A 26,597-nucleotide genomic window follows, 5' to 3' on the forward strand; every position below is an offset into this window, starting at 1 on the left:
TAATTTTCTTTGGGGAAGATGAAGGCGCCGGTGGTTGCTCTGTGCTACCCTTCCCACCACACAATTTGAAAGAACGTCAAGGCTAATTGCAGTTTGTTTCAAAGAGGAATGCTGCTTTCACAGAAGATGTGGACAGCCTCGATCCAGAATAGATTTTTCTGCTTTTTCCTCACCTCGCATTGTTGGCAGAATTTCTAAAATGAGAACCATTCATAAGGATTGTGAAGGGATGGAAGCCCCATTCAGGCTAAGTACGTTCTCACTTAGTAGCTTGTATTACCCTTGCAACAAGCGAGGACCTTTCTGTTGAGTGGCAGTCAGAACAATGGGTGAAGTGGGCTGAATTCTAGCCTTGTTATGTGTATTCTGTGTTAAGTTGCCTTGAGAGCAAGTGTTTGTTTATGAAACATGTAAGCCCTTTTCAAGGATTTTGAAATGGTGTACGACATAATAAAACAGTCAACATTTCCAACCTTACCTAATAAAATTGTAAAACAGCCAGTTGCGGTCTTCACCTTAAAGCAATTGTTTCGCCCCCTGTTCCTACAACCTGACAACAGCAGTGTAAGAACAGTGCAGGTAAGATCATGTTTTAAAAACATATTTAGAAACCGTAGAATCAAAATGGTTTTTGGCCCCTGTCGAACCCCCTGCTAGATTTGAGACTAGTAGACCCTCTCAAGCTAGGGTTGCCAGATCCCTCTTTGCCACTGGTGGGAGGTTTTTGGGGTGGAGCCTGAGGAGGGTGGGGTTTGGGGAGGGGAGGGACTTCAATGCCATAGAGTCCAGTTGCCAAAGCAGCCATTTTCTCCAGGTGAACTGATCTCTATTGGCTGGAGATCAGTTGTAATAGCAAGAGATCTCCAGCTAGTACTTGGAGTTTGGCAACCCTGTCTCAAACTTATGTGTTCCAGAGCTCTGGGGCTGTGGCAGAGAAGGCCCTGCTGGGTGTAGAAGTCAAACTGGCCTTCTGTGTGATGGAATCTTCAGCAGGTCCTTCGCAACCCATTTCAGTTCCAGTGCATGGGTCCACTAACAAATGTGCTTAAGGTGACTTATGAGTAATTACAAAAAATTTTAAATGCAAATTATCAGCAGAATAAAAAATACTAAAAAATATAATCCACTGAATGCCTGGGCTTTAGGGCTTCCTAGGGCAAACCCAGCACCTTAAATGTGACATAGAAACAAACAGAGAGCCATTTCAGTTCCTTTTATACTAGGGTAATACATCTTTGCTTGCTAACATGAGATGAAAGTCTGACTTCAGCATTTCTGCACCAGATGGAGTTTCTGAATAATATTTAGGAGACAGACTGAAATAGAGTGCATTACAGTGGTCTAATCTACTGGATGCTGCTAGATAGTATATAAATGTTAAGATTAAGATTCATCATTGTATAATCATAAAAGTTCACAGGTTAAACATGAGCCGTTCAATCCTATTGCATTGGAAGTAAATCCCACTTTGTTTTGTGGAGCTTATTCCCAGGTCAGTGAGTGTAGGGCTGTTGAGTTAGTGCAACTTTTCACACTACATTTTGTACTGAAGTATACGAAATGTGTATGCACTGTGTAAATTTTCACCTGTACACACATTCGTAAGATGTTGCATTTTCCTTTATTCAGAGGTGAGGTGCCCTACACTTTCTTAATTGTTCCAGATCTATATTTTCAGAAAGCAGCATTCTGCACATCCAGTACTTACTGCATTTTAGACTTGAAATACTGGAATGTAGAATGCAGCCCAAGAAGCCATCCTTTGTAGCTAAAAGTTCAAATGCTAGCTGATAGTCATATCACATAATAGGTAAGAGTTCTAGCCCTTAACTCACATTATAGTGAACATAACAGTCTTTCGCAGACCCATCCTTGAGTTGACTCACGGTATGGTGCCAATTTGGCAGGGCCAACGCAATTTGGCAGGGCCATCCCAATCCATGAACCAACACACAGATGGGTCATCTGCCCAGGGCTGCATACAATTAGGGTTGCCAACCGCCAGGAATTATATGGAGATCTCCTGCTATTACAACTGATCTCCAGCCGATAGAGATCAGTTCACCTGGAGAAAATGGCCACTTTGGCAATTGGACTTAATGGCATTGAAGTCCTTCCCTTCACACCCTCCTCAGGCTCCACCCAAAAAACCTCCCGCCGGTGGCAAAGTGGGACCTGGCAACCCTACATATAATCCATGTACAGCGTACACGTGATTTTTCTTGGTTCATTTTTTCTTCTGTTATAGTCAATGTGTGTATGGCTGAGCATGAGATACAGAGAGAGAGAGAGAGAGGTTAAGTATCCCTTATCTGGACTGCTTGGGACCAAAAGTGGTCCATATTCTGGATCTTTCTGTATATTGGAATATTTTGGGATTTTTGCATATACATAATGAGATATCTTGGGGATGGGACCCAAATTCATTTATGTTTTATGTACACTTTATACACATAGCCTGAATATAATTTTAAACAATATTTTTAAAATAATTTTGTGTACGTTGTGGTCCCTGATTTTATTTGACCATGCACTGGCTGTTCCTTACAAGCACATGTGTGTGTATACACATAGGGTATATATCCAGGTCAAGCCCTGACCTGGACAGCCCAGGCGAGCCCGATCTCATCAGATCTTGGAAGCTTATCAGGGTCGGCCCTGGATAGTATTTGGATGGGAGACTTCCAAGGAATATCAGGGCCATGGCATGGAGGCAGGCAATGCAAACCACCTCCAAATGTATCTTGCCTTGAAAACACTACGGGATCTTCATAGGTCAGCTGTGACTTGATGGCACTTTCCACCACGACATGCACATTCACTCAGACCTTGTACTGGGCTACTGTCTTTTTCTACAAGATGCGTACAGACATTCATTTCATGCGGAAATTCTCAGCATGGGAGAGGGGCTCTGCGGTCATTGCCCCCAATTTCCACCCATTGTGTTTGCAGAGGGGCATGTACGCAATTGTCAACCCAGCAAAAAGGGACAGTAAAGATTGTGTGCAATAAATCTTACGTGTTTGGACACTGAAAATGGGACATGGAATGCATGGAGATTCTTCTCCCACTTCAATCATTCATTTCTTTACTTCATTAACATCTGCACATGGCTAATATCACAGGCGTTTATAATCATGCACACATAGACAGTGTAAAGATGCTGCTCTTGGTGTGCGTAAATACGTACACATATACACACCTCCTACACTTCCTCTCCCCTTCTTTCCCATTATCTCTAACCCATATACTTTGGAAAGTTTAATTTGTTCTTGATAGTAATCACCATTTAATAGAAATTGTCGTCTTCTGTGTAAACACGTCATTAGTAAAGCGGGTGTCTGCAGCGTCCAGATTTCATTTTTATTAAAATGAAACACTTTTTAGACTTCTCACTGTGTCAAAGGATGAACGGTATAATTTTAGCCCATTGGGCTGGCCACAGATAATTGGGCTGGCATTTGATTGGACGATTAGAGAAATATCCTCCCCCCCTTCCTCCTGTGGTATAATTTGCATTTTTTCCTTCTTCTCTGGATCTTAGCCCTGGTTTTCTACACAGGCAGCTTTAATGAGCATTATAAATTCTAATGAATATAGTTTCATGTTCATTTTATTGGTGTGTGTTTTTTTAAACTGAAAATTGAGAAAACAGGTCCGGTTAAAACTCTGTGGGTGACACGATTGTACAGTTTAGACTGGTAAAAGGCACTATATTTTCCTGCTTCTCAGTCCTCCTTAATGAGGATCACTGTGAAGAAAGGAAGCTCCTGATTTATGCAATAAGGGAATGGCCTTTGCCAGCTGGGGACAGAGTAGAGAAGCGGTTTGTGTTCTCCGAGGCTCAAAGGGAAGAATCCAGGGCATTTTCTAGTAATGGAGACACCAGATCTTCATGGGGGGAGGGGGGAATTAACTGCCGGAAAGGAAGCTTTTTTTCCACAGTGTTCAGAAGTGAATGGCAGGGGAGGGAGTTGAATTCTGAGCTTGGTACTTTGCAGGACTGTTGATGGCATGGAAAGCCATTCCCCTCTGCAGAATTCTCATTCAGGGCAGGGGATAGATGACTCCCTTGTGGCTCTTTTGGTTCTCTTTGGAGCATCTTCCGCTTGTGTCTGCTAAAGATGAGATGCTGGAGCTACAATGGAGCTACATGACTGATCTTAGTCTTATGGCTGAAAGATTCATTGAACTTGGGCATTTGGGTTCACCTTGTGTGAATTAATAGGGTTGCCAGGTCCCTCTTTGCAACCAGTGGGAGGTTTTGGGGCAGAGCCTGAGGAAGGCAGGGTTTGAGGAGGGGAGGGACTTCAGTGCCACAGAGTCCAATTGCCAAAGCAGCCATTTTCTCCAGGTGAATTGATCTCTGTCAGCTGGAGATTTTAATAGCAGGAGATCTCCAGCTAGTACCTGGAGGTTGGCAACCCTATGAATTATGAACACAATTCATGAATGAATGAAATTAGATGAACTCATTGTGGACAGAACCACCAAAAGTGCAATCAGTTTCCACACGTGGTCCATCAACATTTTCTGAAGAAGAAATTAAGTCAAAACAGGTGGATACCGGAGCCCTTTAAAGAAAAAGAATAAGATGGACATGGCAATTTATATTGATATGGAATACTAAGCCATAGACTTTATACAACAGTCCTTATTAGTTCGTCTGGACAGGAACTCAATTCCATTAACTTATTTGCATTGCAATTGGATTTCCAACTACTCTATGTATTGTGTTTATTATGTGGATGTGATTATAGTTTTTGGCATTGATGCATACATTAGATTATTGGATTCTTTGATGTGAATATAATTCTTCATACTGACATATATGAGAGCCTGAATTGCTTAATAATTGTGTTCATATCTATGGATTGTAGCAGTTCTTTCCCCTTGTTTTGTATTGTATAACCCTATGAATTAAGCTAAACCTGTTGGAGACACTGGCTACATGGAGTGTCAGCCTCTCACAAATCACAACTTAGCACAATGATCATGTATGGTTTTTAAAATGCACCAGAATTATGGAGACTGCATGAAAGACCATCTCACCGAGGTTAAAGTGAGATTAACAGCAGTGAGATTCACTGAGCAAATAAGGGTACCTTGGTAGCATGCTTGCCCCACCACCACCACCCAAAGCCTTAGAGGGTTTTGGAGGGAATGTCAGACACATTATCCTAGCTAGCTTTAGCTGGTTGAAAATGCACATCAGTTTGTTTCTTATTCCCCCCCCCAAGTTAGTTTGCTGAGCAAGTTTGTTTATTTTTTAAGAAACTGTGTATACAGCTCCCCCAAAGACCTGCTGCAGACAGTTTACAACAAAAACAATACAATTTTAAAAGATCAACCCCTTTGTTAAAAGTTTTGAGACAAAAGAAACTGTTTTGGCCTGGTGTCTTGTGCCAGGTGGAGTGGGGAGGAGGCGGGGATATGGGGCTGCTCTTGGTGCAACAGCATTTCATCACTTCCTGTATATGACTGCCAGATCTCCCAGATTGGTGGGAGACCTCTCATTTGCAGACCTCTTCCCCTGCTGCTACTTGGTGGCTTGTGTGAGGAGTGCCATGATATCGCCAGCAACACTTCTGGCAGTTTCCAGACGTGACATCACCACATAGGAGTAATGCTCTGCATTCACCCTCAGTGACGTCACTTTCGGGTCACACATGAAGTGATGTCATCATGTCACTGAAGAGGCCCTCCAGGCACCAGTAGGTCTTCCACTGGTTGCCAGCATCAGGCTTGCAAACCTATCTCTGGATAGATTATTTTCTGCATTTTGATTGTGGCAGTTATAGCCCTGATGTGAATTGCATTTTCCCCAAAGCCTATTTTCACCTTTTCCCTCTCCCAATTTGTTAGAGTGTAGAGAAAAGAGGTCAAGTTGAATATAAGAGCTCTTTCCCCTTTCCCCTCTCAATTCTTCCACTTGTAAACTTGAATTAAGTGGGTGCAAATTCGGCATTCTTTATCAGAAAAATTAGCCCACCATTCTAGAGGAAAAACAACCATGTGTACTGGACCTATACAACAATTACAGGAGACTACTGTGTGAAAATAACACCACTAAAGGCAACTGGGCTACCCTGACAAAGTTCTTCACCAAATCATTTCCTTCTAGGCTAATGCTGCTAAATGTGAATTTAGAGTTTAATTTTAGTTTATTTAACTTCTTCTGTAATCTAGAAAGATGTATGTTCTCAGAGTGAATGGTAGCAGTCTCCCTCTCCCTCTGTGATCCAAAGATGCTCAGGAGCAAGGGTAAAATGAGAGCATGTCCTTCTAGCCAGTTTTGCTAAGGACAAAGCCAGCTCTTCCCATTCCATTTGAACATATGAAGCTGCCTTATACTAAATCAGGCCCTGGGTCCATCAAAGTCAGTATTGTCTACTCAGACGGGCAGTGGCTCTCCAGGGTCTCAGGTAGAGGTCTTTCATATCACCTACGTGCCTGGTCCTTTTAACTGGTGATGCCAGAAATTGAACCTGGGACCTTCTGCAAGCCAAGCAGATGCTGTACCACTGAGCCAGAGCCTCTCCCATTTCTGCATCTTCTGTGGTGTTTTCCCTCTTCTGGCCAGCTTGACTACTTCTTTTAGTGTCCCTCCTTTTATTTTACTAATTTATCTAAAATTTCAGTCCTCCCTTTCAGTTCAAACTGCTCTCAAGGCAGCTTATGAAATAAAACAGGGTACAATTGCCATAAAACAACAAACAGTAAGAATAAAAATACAGAACAGTCCAGATAAGGCAACAATGAGCCCTAATCCTAAAGTGTAATTCCCAAATCAGCAGCCAGAATTTCCTCTCAGAATAAAAACAGCAGCTTGCTCAACGATAGCAAAACATTTGGTGGGAAAGAGAGGTTTTTTAATTTAAAAAACCCCCGAAAGCCTCTGCCTAAAAATAAGTCTGAGTGATTAAGAATGACCTTCCTCTTTATGCGAATAAGATTTCTAAGTGTACTTCAAGGTTTCAGCGTGCAAAAACAGATCCAGATGTTGTTGAGCTTCTACAGAATAGTAAAAGCACCATCTTTTCTTTGTGTCACAAAAGGACATTCCCTCCCCCAGAAAAATTTAGCCTGCTGAGTAAATGGGAGCTAAACGCCAAAAAAAATGTGGCCTCATCTCTGTGTGCTGAGTTTTCAAAAATGCTAGGTTTTTTTTTAAATACACTTTTGTCTGTGGGCTATAAGCACATGAAGGTGATTTCTATTGAGACAGAGAACTGGTCTGTCTAGCCCTGGTTTGCTAAATCTGGCTAGTAGCAACTCATCTGGGTTTGAGACAGAGGCATTCTCCAGCCCTTTTAACTCAAATTATTTCAACTGATGAAATGGGGGGATGGATAGGATTGCCAGTTCTGGGTTAGGAAATACCTGGAGATTTTTTGGGAGGAGCCTGAGGAGGGTGGGGTTTGGGGAGGGGAGGGACTTGAGTGCCATAGAGTCAAATAGCCAAAGCGTCCATTTTCTCCAGGGGAACTGATCTCCATCGGCAGGAGATCGGTTGTAATAGCAGGCGATCTCCAGCTACTACCAGGAGGTTGGCAACCCTAGGATTGGACCTGGGGATTTTGTATATTAACATGTACATGTTCTACAACTGAGCTACGGTCCTTATTTAATTGAGTGAGTGGGTGATTGGGAAATGGTTGTGTGCGAGTATGTGAAGAAAAAACAAAGAAAATAATTATGTGGGAAAATATGTCAGTATGTCTGCACTGTTAACTCATATCATCTGTGTCCTTGGATTGACATTATTGTTTCTAGTCTTTTGTGCAACAAAATCTTTCCTTCTCCAACAATGATCTGTCCAACCAATGGCTGCGGTGCTGGTTTATTCCTTCAAATATTAATCTACCAACATCTCTATTTATGCTGCCCTTCGTGGAACTCAAGGCATCAAATGTAGGGTTCCCAAGTGATATTCTGTCCAAGCATTGGCTCAGATCCACCAGAACATTTCCACAGACCCTCCAGGGGCAGTTAGGGCTTCACTGGAATGGAGGAGAGAAAGTTGCACTCCACAGCCAGAAATGCTCTACCAGATCCAAGACACTGACCAGACACAGACCAGTTTTAGCTTTATTGCTGTATCATGGACCTTCCACCATACTCTGGGATCGTCAAATGTGCTCACATGTATTAGGGGTATAATGGCTGTCAAACATACAGATGATCTGGTGTGGTTTTGCAATGCATGGTATCAGATTATAGTATCCAGTCGAAGCAGAATCAGTCTCAGCTATTCAGCTGTATGTAGCAGAATCCAGTGGCTCCTCAGGGAGAAGGAACAATGCCTTTAAGATGTTATCATGTGTGCAGAATGCATAAATATTGTGCATATGTGTGCATGGCATCATCATTACCCACTACCACTGCCCCATTGCTGGAAGAGCAGATTGTGCATAGGCTAGCTCTTTAAGGTGCAACTAATTTGAAACATCTATTACATTTTTTTTATCTTGCCTTTCCTCCCAAGAAGTTCTATGTGGCCTAAGTAGCTTTCCTGCTTCAGCTGGTACTTAGAGTCTCTTCCTCTTCTACCCCAAACTTGCCTTCACAGATAGGGCTAACCTTGATATGACCACAGGTACAATCTCATCAAATTACCTTTTCCCCCCAGAATTTTATTAATTCTTGTCAATAATGCATGTTCAAGTGAATGCAAATTGACTCAAGGATCTATGTCAGAAATTGTCAGCTAGGCTCTCTGTCGACCCCGGATTCAAACAAGATGGTTTCCCCCACGGACAAAATTGAGTTTTTTGTGCACTCCGCTCCCCCCCCCCCGTTTGCACCCTGTCTCCTGCCCGAGATATGCAACTCTATGGAGACCCGCCCGAGTAATCGCTGATCTGATACCTGGTCCCGCAAAACAAAGCTGGGAGCTCGGGAAGATCAGCCAGTTAATGCACGCATTTATTTCCTGTATGCGTTGTCTTAAGTCTTTACCGGTAGTTAACTTTGTTAACTTTGTTTCTTTATTTCTAAAACCTAATCAACCCCATTGTATTTACCCTATATATGTACTGATATTTCCCCATGTCTGTATTCTAGCCTTAAGTTTCTATAACTTGCTGAACTCGCTGACTTTCTAAATAAAACTTTTAACTCGCTCCATCGTCTGGAGTGAAGTCCTTTATACCAGGAACGCAACGTGTTGCAGAAGCCTGACAGAAATGCGCATGCTCCCATCATGGAACATATTTTAGAAATGTTCATAGCTAAAACAGAATGAAGAAGCCCTGGGATCCAACACAGAGTGGACTTCTACAATAATAAAGGAACGGAATGGGAGGAAATCTGCTAATTCCTACATTGTACGGGAAGATAGAGATAGACTGCATGCAGTTGCATGAACGGAGAGCCAGTTTGCAACTTCCCTTGGTCTGTATTTTACTGCGGGGAGGAGGAGACTTGCTGAAGAACTCCCAACAATTCATGCAGCAATATTGGAAAGTGTTATGTGCAGGAATAAATGAATGGATAGGGGAACAAATGCAATAAAATGAATAGTGTTCTGTACTCGGCACAGTTTCTGATTGATGACACAGGTAACAGCAATCTTGTGCAAAACCTTCATCTCCCCTCGCCTTCCATTTAGTGTATTTATTTAAAATCCCAGCACAGATTAGCTTGACCAGAGCCCCACTGCTCTCCATTTATACACAGCGCCTGTTTGGCGCTGTATGCATAAGACCACTTGGGGAGAGCAAAGGATTATGGGATGACAGAAAATGGCTAGGTGAAACAAATTTTTTTTAATCATTTCTCCCCCTTCCCTCTTTGTAAATGGCTCTGCAGAGTCCAACATGGAACAATTTTCTACTTAAACTGTGTGTTTTTGTATTTTAGTCTTCTGAAATGAGGACCATTAAATTTAATAAAGATTTGCCTGAAACAAAGTACAGTGGCAGGGTTCTCTTCTCTCCTGCCTCCCTGCAACTTGCTACCCCACTCAGGAGCATTAGGTGTTTTGTTGAGCTGCAGGAAGAGCGCCGGGAGGCCATCCTGTTTACAGATGCCGCTGCAGACAGCAGAGATGTTAGCTGTTCTGCTCCGATATGGGCCTATTTCAAAAGATGGACATTTGTGCCACAGGGAGACTCCATCTCGTGGATAGCTCTCACGTGCACAAAAAGGCCTTGTTTGCTTGATGCCTCTCCCTATCAAGGCCATGAGAAATGACCAGTTATGACTGTAAACAAATACATCCTCAACCGCCCATGTTATCCTTAGCTTGGCCTTTCCCAGAGAACCCTTCAGTCACCGATGTGCGGATGGGATCGCAAAGCTCTTTTGATGTGGGGTCGGTGCTCCTTTCTCCCCCCCCCCATGTTGTTTTGCACTTTTACAATGGCGCTGGCTATAAACAAATATTCGTTCGTCTTCATCAAAAGGAGTCTCTATTGAGCGGGTAAATACTGCAAGGGGCTGTTCTGCGAATTGGCAGCAGTCGGGATTTCTGCTTTGCACACTGGCTGATCTTACCCAGTAACAGCTGCAGTCCAGCTGCTGGCAACCCTGCTGAGGAGAGTGCTAAACCTCTCAAGGGTCAGAACTGTGGTATGTCGGTCTCCATAGCAACCAGCCAATGGGCTACTTTCTCAGAACAATTCCCCTCCTCAGGCGAGTCGTCGGGTTAGCTCAGCCGATGGGTATGTGTCTTGGGGAGAGTTAGGTTAGCAAGGTCTAAAGGGGTATATTTTGAATTTCTTCTTAACCCTTAAGGAAGGGTAGGGGCTGCTCATTGTTTTGGACTGAGTTGCCATACTGGGAGAGTGAGTTTTAGGCTGCATGAAACAACAACAACAGAATGCACATCTAAAAATAATTTTGTTGAAAATCCAGACGCTCAAAAGGCATTATAATTGCATGTCATCTCTAACAGCTATGTTGATAGCATTTAAAATGGTGATGGGACAGTTCTCCTTGGCACAGTTTGGTCATGTGCAAACTCGCACAGTGTCCCAAGTACAAAGGGCCCTGGGATATGTGGTTTCCAGAGTGATGGATGCCCCTCCCAAGTTCTCTGATGCCCCTGGAATCTATATGGCCTAGGGCTCATTGCTGATTTGTAGGTGTCCAGAAGTTTGAATTACTTTTGTTAATGTTTCGATTGTTAATGCAGCTGAACTGTTACAAGCTGGAGAAGTTCCTATTCTGAACAAGGTACATCTGAATGAGCAACACCACAAGCTTAAAATTGGAGCAGTAAAATATGTCCTAAACTGTGGCAGATCCCCCCCCAAAAAAGTTGCTCGCTTAGACATTAATCATATTCCATACACAGGAGCTTTCTCTTTTGCATCAGTGCTTGCTAAGCACCCTGTACAATGTGGGCTGGAGGTCTGGACACTAACTCTTCCATCCCCACTCTTGCTGAGAGCTTTCCGTATGGCACAGCTACTGTTTTGAACAAGCTTAGAGGGCATCCAAAGCATTCTGATGCATGGCCAAGCTTGTACTTCTGAGCAGGAAAAAAACATATTGAGTGGAACATCCATCAGCTCAACTGTATATGCATCTGTCTTGCAACCTTCATCTTCTCTTCATCACTCCAAAACATAAGCGGTTGGGGGAAGAAAAGAGATGCTAAGTCTTAGGATCTTTGCGCTGAGTGACCTTTATTTATGGTATCCTTCCAAACTCATCCTGACAGTTCACATTCCACAAATACATACATTTTCCGATCCCGGGCGCTCAGCCTTTTCGCTCTGAGAAAACACGAGCTGGTTCCCAGCCAGTGTCTTTGGTCCAGTTACTGCCAACTGCAGGGTACATAGTTTGTAGTCAACATCTCAGATTTTCGTTTTACTTGCTGCAAACCCCCAGTGCCAACTAAGAGCCTTTCGTTCTGAAATGACAAGCCCTATGCAGATGTGTTAAACCAGGTGCCGTCAGTATGTGGAGAGGGATTGGGATTGTGCCTCTGGCACTTCCTGCTGTCTGATCTTCCTTGTGCATGAACCCTATCTACGGCGCACAGGCTGCATATAAATAGACTCTGCATATAAATAGCAGGAGATCTCCAGCTAGTACCTGGAGGTTAGCAACCCTAGCTGAGGAATAGGGTTTCGAGGGGCCAGAGGGGTGTAGCAGGTTATGTCACTGTTCATGGAAAGACTTTCCCAAATATTTTCAGAAAATCAGTGTTGAATAAAGAGCAAATACCAACTGGTTAAAACAGCGTATTTACTTGGACCAATAGGAAGCACACATGTTTTCAAGGTACACTTCAATAGTGTTTCTCCCCATATTCTGTAGTTCCAAGTTTCCTGGGCTTGTTTCTAAAGTGGAACACATGTATTAATCAGCTTGCATTTTATTTTAATAATGGAAAGGAGGGATAGGAATTCCCTAACATAAATAAAACAGGAATTTTTTTAAATCCACATGTTGTACACAGTGCTGTGTGCGATATACTTTCCTTCATGTAATTTGTGCCCTTTCCCCCCTTCTGCTCTGTATTACAAATCTTCATAAGCATATTGGTAAAACAGTGTAAAAAAGCTTACAAAGACCGTATGTGAAAACTGTATCCATATTCTTATAGCGTGGTATTTTACTATTGCACAGGAACATATAAGCACTGGTAAAACACTACACCCTGCTTTTTTGAACTGTTGTACCAAGCCACGTTAGTTAATTAGTAGGGTGAAAATGAAAACTGCAGCAAATTGCACGTGTTCCAATTTCTGAATGAATGTTAAAAAAATTTAGTAAGTTGAGTGGAATGCAGCATGGAGCAAACTTCTGGAGTGATGAAGGGACGGGATGGGGGGAAATCTGCTTATCTATACTCTCTATCAAGTGCAATGGAAAGGAACAGGGCTGCTACATACATAAAATAAATAATTTATATCTGCCAAGTTCCGTTCCTAAAATGTGTATTTTGCCAGTCTCTACAACAAAAAATGAGGGGAAAATTAATGCCTTGTGAATATCACTGATTAATATGCAATTGATATAAGTTAGCTTTGTTTTTAAGGAATAAAATGCTCCCCTTTTGCTATCATGGTATTATCAATATATTCTTGAACATCTCAGAAAAATCAGTGCCTTAAGATCATCCGATCATTATGCATTCACCCACACATAGAAAGGGGCGGAACTGTCTTAACTGCATCCCTGTTTTTGAAAATGTTGGGTTATAGGTTAGGGATTTCACACCAGGATCAGGAAGACCAGGTTCAAATCACTGCTCAGCTATGAAGTTCAGTGGACCTGTGTCTTAGCCTAGCTCACAGGATTGTTGTGATGACAAAAAGTTGGACAGAAATGCCTTGTGCAACACACTGAGCTCCTTGGTGGAAAGGTATGGGATAGGGAGATTTTCTCATAGAGCTCAGATACTGGATCCAACCCAAGATTTTTCTTCGTAAGTACCAAGATTCTTCAGGCGGCTGAAATCCCCCCCACACACACACACACAATTTCAGAGTGCAAATTTTGTAGAATAATTGCAAGGTGTCCACTAAGCTACAGTCAGTCATCTTTTATGTTCATGAGAATGATATCCAAATTATGTTGATTACTTGCAGCTAAAATATGCAAATTAGCTGCCTTTCCTACAGCTCATGATATATTTTCTGATGAGACTCTCAGTCTTTTAAGCAATTCTTTATTCTCGCTTAAAGATGGGAGGGGAAAAAACAGTTCTGGTGATGGCAGAACTGTCATAGAGATGGGTTCCTGGAGGAGTTATTTATGATTGTGTTGGGATCTAGAAGATGATGTAACAATCATTGCTGACAAAAATTTTAAGTGGGTGAAATATTCGAGAGAAAGCATTATTTGCAAAATAGAGCCCTGCAGAATAACATGCTTTTCAGCAGAGCAATGTATTATGGGTGAATATTTGCAAGGGAAGGAAAAATATAGGTCATGGTTGTATTTCATGAAAGAACGAAGGGGCCGTTAGATGAGGCGCCTGTTGTGATGCGGTGACAAAAATTGGCAATTGCAATCAGCTCCCACGTAAAGAAGTTAATATTGAGGAGCTGGAAAGAAAGATCTCTGCATCTGGATTATTGCTCCCACTTTGCAGTGCAAGGAATCCAGAGTATTAAATGTTTCATGTAAGTAGGTTAAACAACAGCTAATATTGGAAGCAGACAGTTATTAAACATGTCGCTGTGTAACTAGGGTTGGCGGCCTTCAGGTGGGGCCTGGAGATCTCCTAGAATTAAAATGGATCTCCAGGCTACAGAGATCAATTTCGCTGGAGGAAATGGCTGCTTTGGAGCATTACATTACATCCCTGCTGAGTTCTCTTCCTTCCCCAAACCACACCTTCTACAGGCTCACCCCCAAATCTGCAGGAATTTCCCAACCCTACTGCATGCAAATAGTGGGGCATGGGAAGGCAGTTCTTTGTGACAACCTGCCACTTGGTTAACCACTAGGGTTGCCAACCTCCAGGTACTAGCTGGAGATCTGCTATTACAACTGATCTCCAGCCAATAGAGATCAGTTCACCTGGAGAAAATGGCCACTTTGGCAATTGGACTCTATGGCATCGAAGTCCCTCCCCTCCCCAAACCCCACGCAAAAAGGGACCTGGCAACCCTATTAACCACGTGTCCCACTTCCTCAGATTTTGTTTGCAATGGTAATGGGTAGAACTTAGAGATGCCAGCCTCCAGGTGGGACCTGGGGAGCCCCTGGAATTATAGCTCATCTCCAGACTACAGAGAATAATTCCTCTGGAGAAAATGGATGCTTTGGAGGGTGGATGATAGCATTGCACCACTCTGAGGTCCTTGTCCTCCCCAGGCTCCATCCCCAAATCTCCAGGAGTTTCCCAACCTGGATCTGGCCACCCTATCCCCCCAAGCCCCTGCTGGTGGCCAGGAGGTAGGGTTGCCAACCTCCAGGTACTTGTTGGAGATCTCCTGCTATTACAAATGATCTCTATCCGATAGAGATCAGTACACTTGGAGAAAATGGTCCCACCCTCCTCAGGCTCTGCCCCCAAAACATCCCGCCAATGGCGAAGAGGGACCTGACAACCCTACCAGGGGGGAACATGGCAACGCTAGTTAAACCTGGCTTCCAGTGTGACTAGAGGCAGCAGTTTCTCAGTACAAGTTAGTCACGTGTTATGATGTGGGTTAGTCTTGATCAGTCTATGGCAGGGAAGGATTACAGCTGAGTTTAGCAGGCTTCCTTCTGCAGAATAGGGGAGGATGTGAATAACGTTTGGCCCTCAAACGGAATTGATGATGGTGGTGATATTAATACACAGCCTCACCCCCGTTTAATTGGGGTTTGGAGACATTTGCATAATTTGCATATTAACAGTTTATCTAAAAGCAATAAAATGGGGATGAAGGTGCAACGGAGAAGATACACCAAGGAGCATTTGTAGGGTGAATTTGTGATTCCCCCTCCCCCCAGTCCAGTTTTGAGCGGGCTTTTTGTGCTTGTCAGAAAATGCTCACCTTTTACAGAAAATGTCGACACGTCGTTTGGACATTGAGTAGGAGGTAATAAGTCATCACTGCCTGATTGATGTGGGGAAGACTTTAAACATCAATACAACAGGGAACCTTACAAAAAATGGGGTTCCCAGTTGTGTGGAGGGAACCAGTGTGCCTTGTTAAGTGCATGGATTCTGTTCACAGTTTATGTGTGGAAGGGCGGCAACAAAGGGTGCGATCTCTCCCTCTCCAGCTACACACAGTTGCAGAACGACTGAACAGGGTGAATGACATGCTTCACAAGGTTGTGTGATTAACAAGGTGAAGACTTGAGAGTGGAATGAGCATTAAAAATTATAAGCAAGTGACGGATAAACAACCACCTCCTATACAAACCTGCACTGCGATAGCTGATCTCCGTTCATCTGTTGCTTTAGTTGTGCCCTAAGCAATTTTCTACTTAAGGACTAACTGGGGTGGAAAAGTAATTTAGGCAACATTTCATCATCTGTAGGAGACAGTAGGTCTCTCTATGCAACTGCTGAAGATAAAAAGATCTGGCAAAAATGAAAATGTTGCATATAAAGTTAAAAACGAACAAGATTGTCTAATGAAGAATTTTTTTGTTAACAGAGAATCTTAGATGCTGGTATTTCTTATTTGCACAGGGAAACTTGACATCAAAATAGGGTTATGTTTTATTACATTTTTAATTTTAACTTCTTTTAGTATGTTCGTTTTTTTGTTTGCTTGAACATAGTTACATTAATCTTACATTTTTCATAATTTAAAATATATGTTGTCAGGGGCTAAGGGTACCCCCAACTCCCACTAGGGGCAGAGCTGATTTGCTGGGGGGCAGCTAGTTAGCTAGTTGCCTCTCTAGGTGGCAGTGCTTGGCCATGGCAGGAACTCAGTTGGCCAGTCAGCCAACAGCATGGATAAGGCCTGGCAGCTTGACAGTGATCAAGAGGGCAATTATGAGGTTAAAACAGGGGTAGAGGGATTAAAGGTAAAAGGTAAAGGTCCCCTGTGCAAGCACCAGGTCATTCCTGACCCATGGGGTGACATCACATCCTGACGTTTACTAGGCAGACTTTGTTTATGTGGTGGTTTGCCAGTGCTTTCAGCAGTCATCTTCCTTTTACCACCAGCAAGCTGGGTATTCATTTTACCGACCTCGGAAGAATGGAGGGCTGAGTCAACCTTGAGCCGGCTACCTGAAACCGACTTCCATCACGATCAAACTCAGGTCGTGAGCAGAGGTATGACTGCAGTACTGCAGCTTACCACTCTGCGCCACGGGGCTTCTGATAGAGCACTGGTTCCCAACCAGGGGTCCATAGACCCCCAGGGGTCCGCAAGAACTAAATTAAGGTCCGCGAAACAAAGTTAAAAACCCATAATAAATTAATATTTTCAATATTAATTGAAATAATTCAGCCCCACCTACCTCACAGGGTGTCTGTTGTGGGGAGGGGAAGTGAAGGTGATTGTAAGCCAGTTTGAGTCTCCAGTGGTTGAGAAAGTCGGCATATAAAAACCAACTCTTCTTCTCTTCTTCATGGCATAATGATTAAGAGCAGCGGACTATAATCTGGGGAACCAGGTTCATTTCCCCACTCCTCCACATGATGCCTGCTGGGTGACCTTGGGCTAGTCAAAGTTCTGTCAGAACTCTCTCAGCCCCACGTACCTCATAAGGTGTATTTTGTAGGGAAAGGAAGGTGATTGTAAGGCACTTTGGGACTCCTTAAAGGTAGAGAAAATCGGAGTATAAAAACCAACTCTTCTTCTTCAATCAGCTCTCTATCTTTTAGAGGATGGCCCACCTTCCCATGAAAGGCATGATGCTGCCACCTCGTTTAGCTGGCCTTTAAAAGTCTGAGAGAGGCTGATGAGGCAGACTGGTTTTGGCTCCAGGCAGTGGAGGAGCCAACAGGGGGAAAATAGGAGGGTATGGTAAACCTCAAACCTAAAGGTAAAGGTAGTCTCATTGTGCAAGCACCGGGTCATTCCTGGATTGAGTCATGGTTTGCAGAGTCATAATCTAAAGTTGTGATGAACTGGACTCCGTAACTGACTTCATGTGACTTGGAACTTCAATAAATTAGGGTTGCCAGGGCCTGCCTGGTAACCAGCGGGAGACTGTGGGGCAGGGACACAGAATCATAGAATCATAGAGTTGGAAGGGACCACCAGGGTCATCAAGTCCAACCCCCTGCACAATGCAGGAAATTCACAACTACCTCCCCCACACACCCCCAGTGTCCCCTACTCCATGCCCACATGTGGGAGTGACCATTGGTGTGACATCACTTCCTAGTCCTCTGTGTGTCTGTTAAGTGCTGTCAAGTCGCTTCCAACTCATGGCATGGCAACCCTATGAATTAATGACCTCCAAAATGTCCTATCGTTAACAGCCTTGCTCAAGTTTTGCAAACTGAGGCCTGTGGCTTCCCTTATAGACTTGATCCATCTCACATTCGAAGGAAAACTTTGGTTCCAAGAATAAAGCTATGGTTAAAAAAAAAAAAAAGTATTGGTGGTAGGACTATGTTTATTGAACCAAACGTTATCACCTTGTCTAGGTAATTTCTGTTTGAGGTTTTTATGGGCTGTCAGAGTTAAGTCTATATAGTAATAACAGGCCTTTCTAGTTTAAAAAAGACAGAACCTTTGAATGGGGGTGGAAGTGGAAATTTCTTCTATTGGGTCATTAATTTCCCACTCAACGCAATTCTGAAAGACAGTGAAGAGTTTGGGTTTTGCCCCCCCCCCCTCGGCGTGTTGTCAGCATTAAATGTGACATCAAATGCAGCAAAATTAAATATATTTTTTTCATGCAGTATTTTTCTCCTGACTGAATCGAACAATGCCGTTGCCATAGAAACAGCCTTTCTGGAAAAGGTCACTTGCAAGAAACTGTGTTTTAGGTGCAACTCAAGGAGATTATGGGGGATTAGCTAATTTATATATATATTTCTTTAAAGAAAATATTATAGACGAATAATATCCAACTGAGCTGTGGGGTTCTCTCAGTAAATTAAAAACTCTGTGATAAAGGCTTTATTTTGCCTTTTTTTTTAATGGTATGCAGTGGGGTGATATCTGAAATAGTGATTCTCTCCCTGGTTTTTTTTTTTTTTAACTTGGTTTTAATTAAACCTCAGTCAGGGCTGAGAAATGTGGTGAGAGAAGATAATTGCCCTATTCCCAATGCAGTTTTTAAACTCTGGCTTTGATATGTGTCTCCTGACAGACTGAACCCCTACTTTGGCTCCGGGCTGAGTTTGTGCTATTTTTCCTAGTAACCCACGGGGTGCTGGGGAGAGCTGAACAGTGAAGGAGGATGCCGTGTGAGAGATTAAACGAGAGGGGAAATTTGGGGAGATATAATCAAGGAGAATGAATTTTAAAGGTTAATAGTTGCAGAACAAACAGCTATTTGTTAAAAAAAACTGAGATCTTTGCAATAGAGAGAAGTTGGTGGTACTGGTTATCTTCTGAGTGTGTACAAGAAAACTTTTCTGTAGTAAACCAAGGTTTCCAAGTAGTAGTCGACATCCAAAGTACTCTCTGCTGGAAAAGGGAGAATAAACAACACTGAAGTTGGATTCTTACAACATTTTCCTATCAAGAGCTTCTCTTGGAAGATCTTGGGGTCTGCGGATGTTCAAAAGGAAATCTTCCTTTTTTACAAGGCATAAGTAACTTAAGAAACTCATTTTCACAAGGTGTGGTTGACAGCCGCTATTTTAGATGGCTTTGCAAAAGACTAGAGGAAAAGAAAGACGTGCTGGAATATGGGGCCAGATGGACAACTTTGTTGATCTGCAAATGGCCACCATGTTTTCGCAAATGTGTCTTTTCAGAGGCAAAGTCTCCCTGAGGCCCATAGGTAGGGTTGCCAGGTCCCTCTTTGCCACCGGTGGGAGGTTTTTGGGGTGGAGCCTGAGGAGGGTGGGGTTTGGGGAGGGACTTCAGTGCCACAGAGTCCAATTGCCAAAGCGGCCATTTTCTCCAGGTGAACTGATCTCTTATCGGCTGGATATCAGTTGTAATAGCAGGAGATCTTCAGCTAGTACCTGGAGGTTGGCAACCCTACCCAGAGGGTAGAAATTTGATTCTCAGGAGTGGTACCTGGCCGTTCAGGGGTCGAACCTTGGATTGATGTAGAGTCTTTTGGCACCCAATGGGTTGGGGCAAAGCCTGACTGTACCTGGTGTCCTCAGGATAAATTCAGATCGCCTTGAGCGGCAACAAGCCACTTTCAGACTTCTGAAGGGGAACAATAAACATGGTGGGGGGAGGGGAGAATGGGATAGTGGCAGCAAGCTGTGCCACTGACCTAGGGTTACCAACCTCCAGGTGGGGCCTGGAGATCTCAGAATTACAACTGATCTCCAGACAACAGAGATCAGTTCCCCTGAAGCAAATGGCTGCTTTGGAAGGGGGACTCAATGGCACTGTATCCCACTGAGGCCCCTTCCAAACCCTTCCTTTCCCAGGCTCCACCCCCAAAATCTCCAGGGAATGTTCCAACCCGGAGTTGGCAACTCTACTTGACCTATGTGCATTCATTGTGCATAGAGCTTATGGGTGTACACTTCTCTTTGTGCAACTGGGAACCCTGTTTTTTCAGTGTTCCTGAATACCAGAGACAGATCTATACGCATACTTTTCCCTGTGTATGAACTCTCTAAACATATTCTACTAGATGTGCACAGCTTGCCCTCACAATTCCACTCCCACCCCCAACCGCTGTTCATTCTCCTGCCTTAATATATGTAAATTTAGCAAAAAATATTGTGTGGCAGATCACAAGCAGTCATATGTCTCCTCCACCACTCACACTTTTTTTTAAAGATTAATAGAGCCCCCGTTCACAAGACCAGAATCCACATAGCTGCTCATGGGACTCCCTTGAACCCTGTCATCAGGTTGCAGTCCAGTCCTTGTAGCTGCTCATTATACCCTAGTTACACAAAGTGGGTTTAAATCATACCTTCCAGTGTTTGTCAGGTGAAAATTAATGAAACCAGGTTTATATATTTATTGGTAAAGTTGGTACTAGGCCTGCCAAGCTCCCTGAACTCTCGTTTACCATAAAGTTTCTGGTGATTCCTAGAGCTACCACCGTCGCTTCGAGGTTTTCTCCATAACCCTAGCTGGTACATCCTGTTGAACAATTTGGAAACCTTGAGCTTCTCCCTGTCATCTAAAAAAACACATTTTTATATATAGATGCCAGAGTTACTTATCGCACTCTCAGATACTAGAATCTACAACATTGCAAAACTGAACGCCATGTGGGCAGGAAAAACTTATCCGTGTACATGCCTGGCTTCTAATTAAATTTTGGGTCACCTTGCTTGCACGTGCGCTGGTAGCAGGCCAGGTATCAGTAGCCGAGGAAGGTACTACGCTGGCATGCTAACATTGCACACATAGCTTTAAACGAGGTGTCTTGCACATGCTGTGCCTCATGGGTAGGTTCTTTTTGCGTACCTGGCATCTTCTTTAAATTAGGCTTCAGTGTATAATCGCACGGTTGTCAGATCTTGCACTGGAACAAAGAAGCTGATATTCTGCTAGGTCAAGAAGCACTCCACGACAGTGAGAAAGAGGTTCTTATAAATAGCTGAATGGTAGCATTACGAGTGGGGTTAATGTAAGGGCCCAAGGGCACAGTTTTTTTGTGAATTGTCCTCAGCTTGCTTGGCTCTCTTCCCTGTTCATCTGTTCATTCTTTGGGTGGGGGATAGGGGAGAGAGTATAAAGATCATTGCCGTTCATGTCCTAGGAAATGTGCTTAGTGGGGTGTTTACAGTCATGTTTCTCTGAGGCCGGGTGTAGCAGTATTCGATTTCTATTTCCAATAAACCTTAAAAGTAGATGATGGGCTGGGTCAGTCATTTGTGGCACTCAAGGGAATGGAATACCCCTGCCCCACAGTTAGGGTTGCCAACCTCCAGATAATAGCAAAAGATCTCCTGCTATTGCAACTCCAGCCGACAGAGGTCAGTTCCTCTGGAGAAAAAGGCCGCTTTGACAATTGGACTCTATGGCATTGAAGTCCCTCCCCGCTCCCCAAACCCTGCCCTCTTCAGGCTCCACCCCAAGAACCTCCCGATGATGGTGAAGAGGGACCTGGCAACCCTACCCACAATTCTGCTACTCCTCCCACTCAGGGAATTTCCTTTGGGCCTCTACAGCTTCCATGCACCATCCTATCATTGGGCAGATGCAAGCTTGTCAGTATCCACCAATCTAATTTGTAGGAACAATGAAGGGTGGTAGTTCTGTAGTGCATTGTGCATCATGTTTAGGCTCCACGTACTCTTAGCTGCATCCCTGCATGCTTTACAATTTATTTGTAGCTCACCTTTTTCTGCAGCAGGTATGGGAAGTGTGAAAGACTGGTCTTTTCATTAGGTTGAGTGATACATTTTGCAGAGTGAGAGATAATAGTTCAGTTCTCGACATCTATGGTAAAATAATTTCGGACAGCAGGGAAGGATGTATATTTCAAGTGTACACACATACCCACGCATATATATTGCAGCCACCTCACAGAGATTAGAAATAACTTGATTGACTAAAAGCAGTTGTTCCTAATGAACAACATGGCAGCTGATTTTTTAGTATTTCTTTATAATTTTTAATACATGTGTTTTCACATGTAGATGGCAATTGACTTCTTAATAGAGGCATCCCTTCTTGTGTGAGGAAGATCAGGGAATGCCTCTTATGTGCATCATCTTATGCACCTCTTATGTGCATTAAAAAGATGCTTAATGCACCTCTTATGTGCATTAAAAAGATGCTCTTTTTAAATGTAATTCCTGCTTTCGGAAATTTATACAGATCATTTAGTTGCCTAGATTACCGGTATTAAGAGCCAGACTAGATGACCAATTACAATAGTATTTGCAAGAGAAAGTATAGGGAAAGGGGATTTTAACCCCCTTCCCCCAGTATTTTTCTCTGATGTATCGCTTCCCCTACCCCGAGCTGCAGTTTGCTCCATTAGGGGAATACACAGACATACAGACATTAAAAATACTTAAAAACTAGTTTTGAAATCACTAAATCATCATTGGTGTACATGAATATGTTTGTCCCCGCCCTCCCTTTTCATGCATTTCTATGCATTTTAAAAATGTTTACATTTTCTGCTTTTCCATTTAGTTCTCCCATTGATGAAGATTGGCTTGAATTCTAATCCGACCCACCAAACTGTTATCAGTCTGCACCAACACAATTTAGAACTTGATGGAACTCCTCTCTCTGTTTTCATCCAAACCGATGCTGAAAACCTTGGAGAGCATCCAGACGGCAACCGAGTGCTGAGGCTACTGCCGCTCATCAGTTTTCAAAAACGCTCCACTGAAAAGTATTCTCCAGGTATGAATTTTAAATCTAATCCGAATTCACCTAATAATGTTATTTAGACCAACTATCCCTTTTACAGTGGAGCCATATTTCTAATTGCATTCATTGTGCCAATTATATCATCTAACTTCGCAAATGAGAAAAAATAAACCTCTGGCAGATATACACCATGGGCGTTATGCCTTTTCTGTTTGATGCCATAGTTTACAGGGTGTAAGCTTGATCCTTGGATCCATAAACTTTAGAGAATGTACTGGGAATGGTATAGTGTCTCCATATGGCATAGGCAAAATGAAACACTTTGGCTGTAATCCAGTGAGTGCTACTCAACACAGCTGGGACCTTCCAGTTGGTTTTAGTATGTTCTGCACTTGATGCTCTTTGCCTTTTGTAGCCAACAGTGAGATTCGTCCACTTACGCTGTTCTCTGGCTTGCAGCCTCTGTACATTTTTCTGAGGTCATTGCTTCTGAAATGGAAACAAAAGCGATTAGGTTAAAAAAAAAACAAAGCAAGAAAATAAATGAGAAATCTCCCACAATGCTGTCCGTCAGATGGAATTTACTAGGTTGTTCTACAGTTGGAAATTACAGTAAGTGCAGTGAGATGGCAGTGGAGGGAGTTGTAAAAAACATAGAACAACAAAAAAGGGGGGATTGTTTCATTGGACATGGAGGAGACAGCATGGGCTTGCCTGGAGGAGCTTTTATAGTCTGCTCTTACAGTCTTCTCCCTGAAACAGGACAGGAACTGGCTTGGTGACAAGAGATCTGCTAATGCTCTTGGTACCTGTTGCTCTAGCAAAGAGATGGTTGCAAGTGGGTGAGAAAATTGGACATAACTACTTAAGCTTCCCTTGTAGCTGGACTCAATTGCTTGAGTCACCTAAAGCTATTCATTTTACGGCATGTCTTATTTGAACTTTTTGCTCGCCTTCTCAATGAGAGTGGTTTTATGTGCACTCTTGGGTGGTATGGGGGAATGGTCTTGGTAGGCTTCTGGTTGCTCTCAGCTGTGTGATTCAAAATATTGTTTTTCCTGTGTTGATGAGGAGCCACTGTTTCTGTGTGTATGCTTGTATGTGTGTATGGAAATTGTTGTGCCTGAGTAATCATACCTGCATCACATTCAGAGTCAGACATACACGCAAGCTACACACATACTCTGCTTACAAGCAAAACCACAGAAGCCGCTTCCCAGTGGCCCCCCTTTCCTTTCTCTTGCATACACTTCAAGTCAGCACCAACCACGGACGCACACACATTCCAATGTCTGATAAGGAACGCTCTGGCTTTGCTCTGCAAAAGGACACTGTGAGCTTTCTCAAGGAAACAGGCTCCATTCATTAATGTAGCAAGGCTCGCGCACTCTCTGAAGAAACTAATGACGTTGCATTGACAAGCTAAAATCGGATGTTAAGAAAATGTATCATTGTTGTATTGGAATGTCAAAAGACTATAAAACCTCTTGCATTTGCCCTGCCTCAGTGTGACAGGATTGCAGAGCTGTTTGTCTGTATCGTGGCTCACCCAGTTATGACTTCTTGGCCAATAAAGCAAGCTGTAATCAACCAACCTCCTTTCCCTCATTGTCTCATTGGACTCTACGAGAATGGGGGAGCACAACAAAATATACATACATAAAATCAGCAGACCTACTACCGGTTTATGCTTCATGCTTAGAAGCCCCCCCCCCATGCCCAGCCAATAACCATAGGGTTGCCAACCTCCAGGTACTAGCTGGAGATCTGCTATTACAACTGATCTCCAGCCGATAGAGATCAGTTCACCTGGAGAAAATGGCCGCTTTGGCAATTGGACTCTATGGTCCCTCCCCTCTCCAAACCCCGCCCTCCTCAGGCTCCACCCCAAAAACCTCCTGCCGGTGGAAAAAAGGGTCTTGGCAACCCTAAGAAACCAGGGCTGGAGGAGTGTGTGTGTGAACAAAACTCCAGGGAGTCTTATCCACACAGTCAACCTATGGAGCTGCACAAGTCAGGCCTTTTGTTTTCAGACAATGTTTGGGGCTAGGTCTCGGTGGTGTGAATGGTGGTTGCAGAGAGAAGTTTTGACCTGAGGGCCTATGGAGACCCTTGGCAGCCCTGGCACAGACACGGGGAAAGCGACCAAGTGGTCACAGGGTGACTAGTCCAGGGCCACCATAGTTTTCCTTCAGCCAACCTAAATGGGCCTTGTCCCCGTTCATTTACTGCTGTCATTGCTAGGGTTGCCAACCTCCAGGTAATAGCTGGAAATCTCCTGCAGTTACAACTGATCTCCAGCTGATAGAGATCAGTTCAGCTGGAGCAAATGGCCACTTTGGCAATTGGACTGTATGGCATTGAAGTCACTCCCCTCCCCAAACCCCGCCCCCTTAGGCTGCGTCCCCAAAACCTCCATTCAGTTGTGAAGAGGGACCTGGCAACCCTAGTCATTGCCATTAATTTTATTTATTGCATTTTTTTTTCTTCAAAGAGCTCAGAGTGGCATTTTAGCCTCACCTTTGGAGGTAGGTTAGGCTGAGAGGGCGTAACTCTCCAAACCAACCTGGTAAGATTCATTTCTAAGCAGGGATTTAAGTACGAGCCTCCTCCCACATCTAAAGATAGCATTGCTCGCTGCACTATCATGTTGATTTTTCACAATGCACAATTCTCTGGTCCAACTGGGTCTCTTGTGCAGTTTCCTGTTGACCTGCGGTTGTTAAATGTGCTGAACTTTATCTGCAAGTTTAAATACCGGCTTCAGCTTTTTCCTTTCTCTTTTTTTCTTTTTTTGGTATTGCACTCAGGAATAAAAGTAACAGTATCATCAACCAGTTTTATGGAACTAATAATTCAGACCCTGCTCTTGCCAGTGAAGCTAAGCTAACAGTTTAACCATTTTTATCACCCCAATTAAGAATACTTTGCGTTGTTCTAATTAGGAGGAATACATGAAAAGACTGATCTCAGGTCGGTTTCCATTTTTCAAGCTCTGAGAACGCTTGTTGGGGACTATAGTGAACAGTTATGGACTAATTTAAAATTACAACTTGGGGGCCTGGGAGTGATTACTGGGGAGAAAGGAGGATTTTTGAGACCCCCAACTTTACTCAGCTGCTTTAAACATTCCAGCCTTTCTGAAGCATACTCAGTCCTCGTCAGTCTGTGTTTTGCAGGATTGATCCCCCCCCCCATTGGCTAATTTACAAAATTAAATTTTTCTGCATACCTGGTAAGTCTCCCAAGACTGTAGGGGTTCATCATCCACACAGGTGTCAACCAGTTTAACATTAGATACAAGTAATGGCAAACAGAAGTGTCTGTGTAGGAGTGCCTGAAGGCAGACAAGAGCTTTTTTTAGGTGCAAAAATTAAAATCTGATAAAACAACAGATAAAATATTTTATTAAAAATTCCTCTATCCTGACCTGGCTAGTATATGGATGGGAGAACTCCAAGGAATACCAGGGTCATGATGCGGAGGCAGGCAATGGCAGACCACCTCTGAACATCTCTTGCCTTGAAAACCCTACGGTGTCAACCTTAATTTGGTTGTGACTTAACAGCAAAAAAAAAAAAAGTATGCTTATGTAACATTATGTTTCTAATTTGTTGTATGACCTCTAGGATTTCCCCCAATCTCTATATCCTAGAGTGTCACACAACATAGTGAAATCACTTCCAGATTCCAGCTGGAAGTGACATCGTGGTGTTGCTCCGTGCTGTTCCCTCCCCCGTTTTTGCTCCTGTTGCTGGACAGATGTGCTTGGCACCCCTAGCTGCT

General features: G+C 43.3%; 1 protein-coding gene across 5 annotated transcripts in view; it reads left to right on the top strand.

Annotated features, from left to right (window-relative positions):
• PKNOX2 (PBX/knotted 1 homeobox 2) overlaps window positions 1–26,597 on the top strand; it is a 379,920-nt gene that overhangs the window by 142,877 nt on the left and 210,446 nt on the right. The window contains exon 1 of one of the 5 annotated variants that reach the window (XM_056860520.1): window positions 22,817–22,844. The exons of the other annotated variants lie outside the window; for them this stretch is intronic. The gene's annotated coding sequence lies outside the window, so the exon portion shown is untranslated. Of the gene's footprint in view, window positions 1–22,816; window positions 22,845–26,597 lie in introns of those variants that run through there. 5 annotated transcript variants of the gene reach the window in all.

This window comes from Euleptes europaea, chromosome 14, assembly GCF_029931775.1.
Source record: "Euleptes europaea isolate rEulEur1 chromosome 14, rEulEur1.hap1, whole genome shotgun sequence".
Classification (NCBI taxonomy): Eukaryota; Metazoa; Chordata; class Lepidosauria; order Squamata; family Sphaerodactylidae; genus Euleptes; species Euleptes europaea.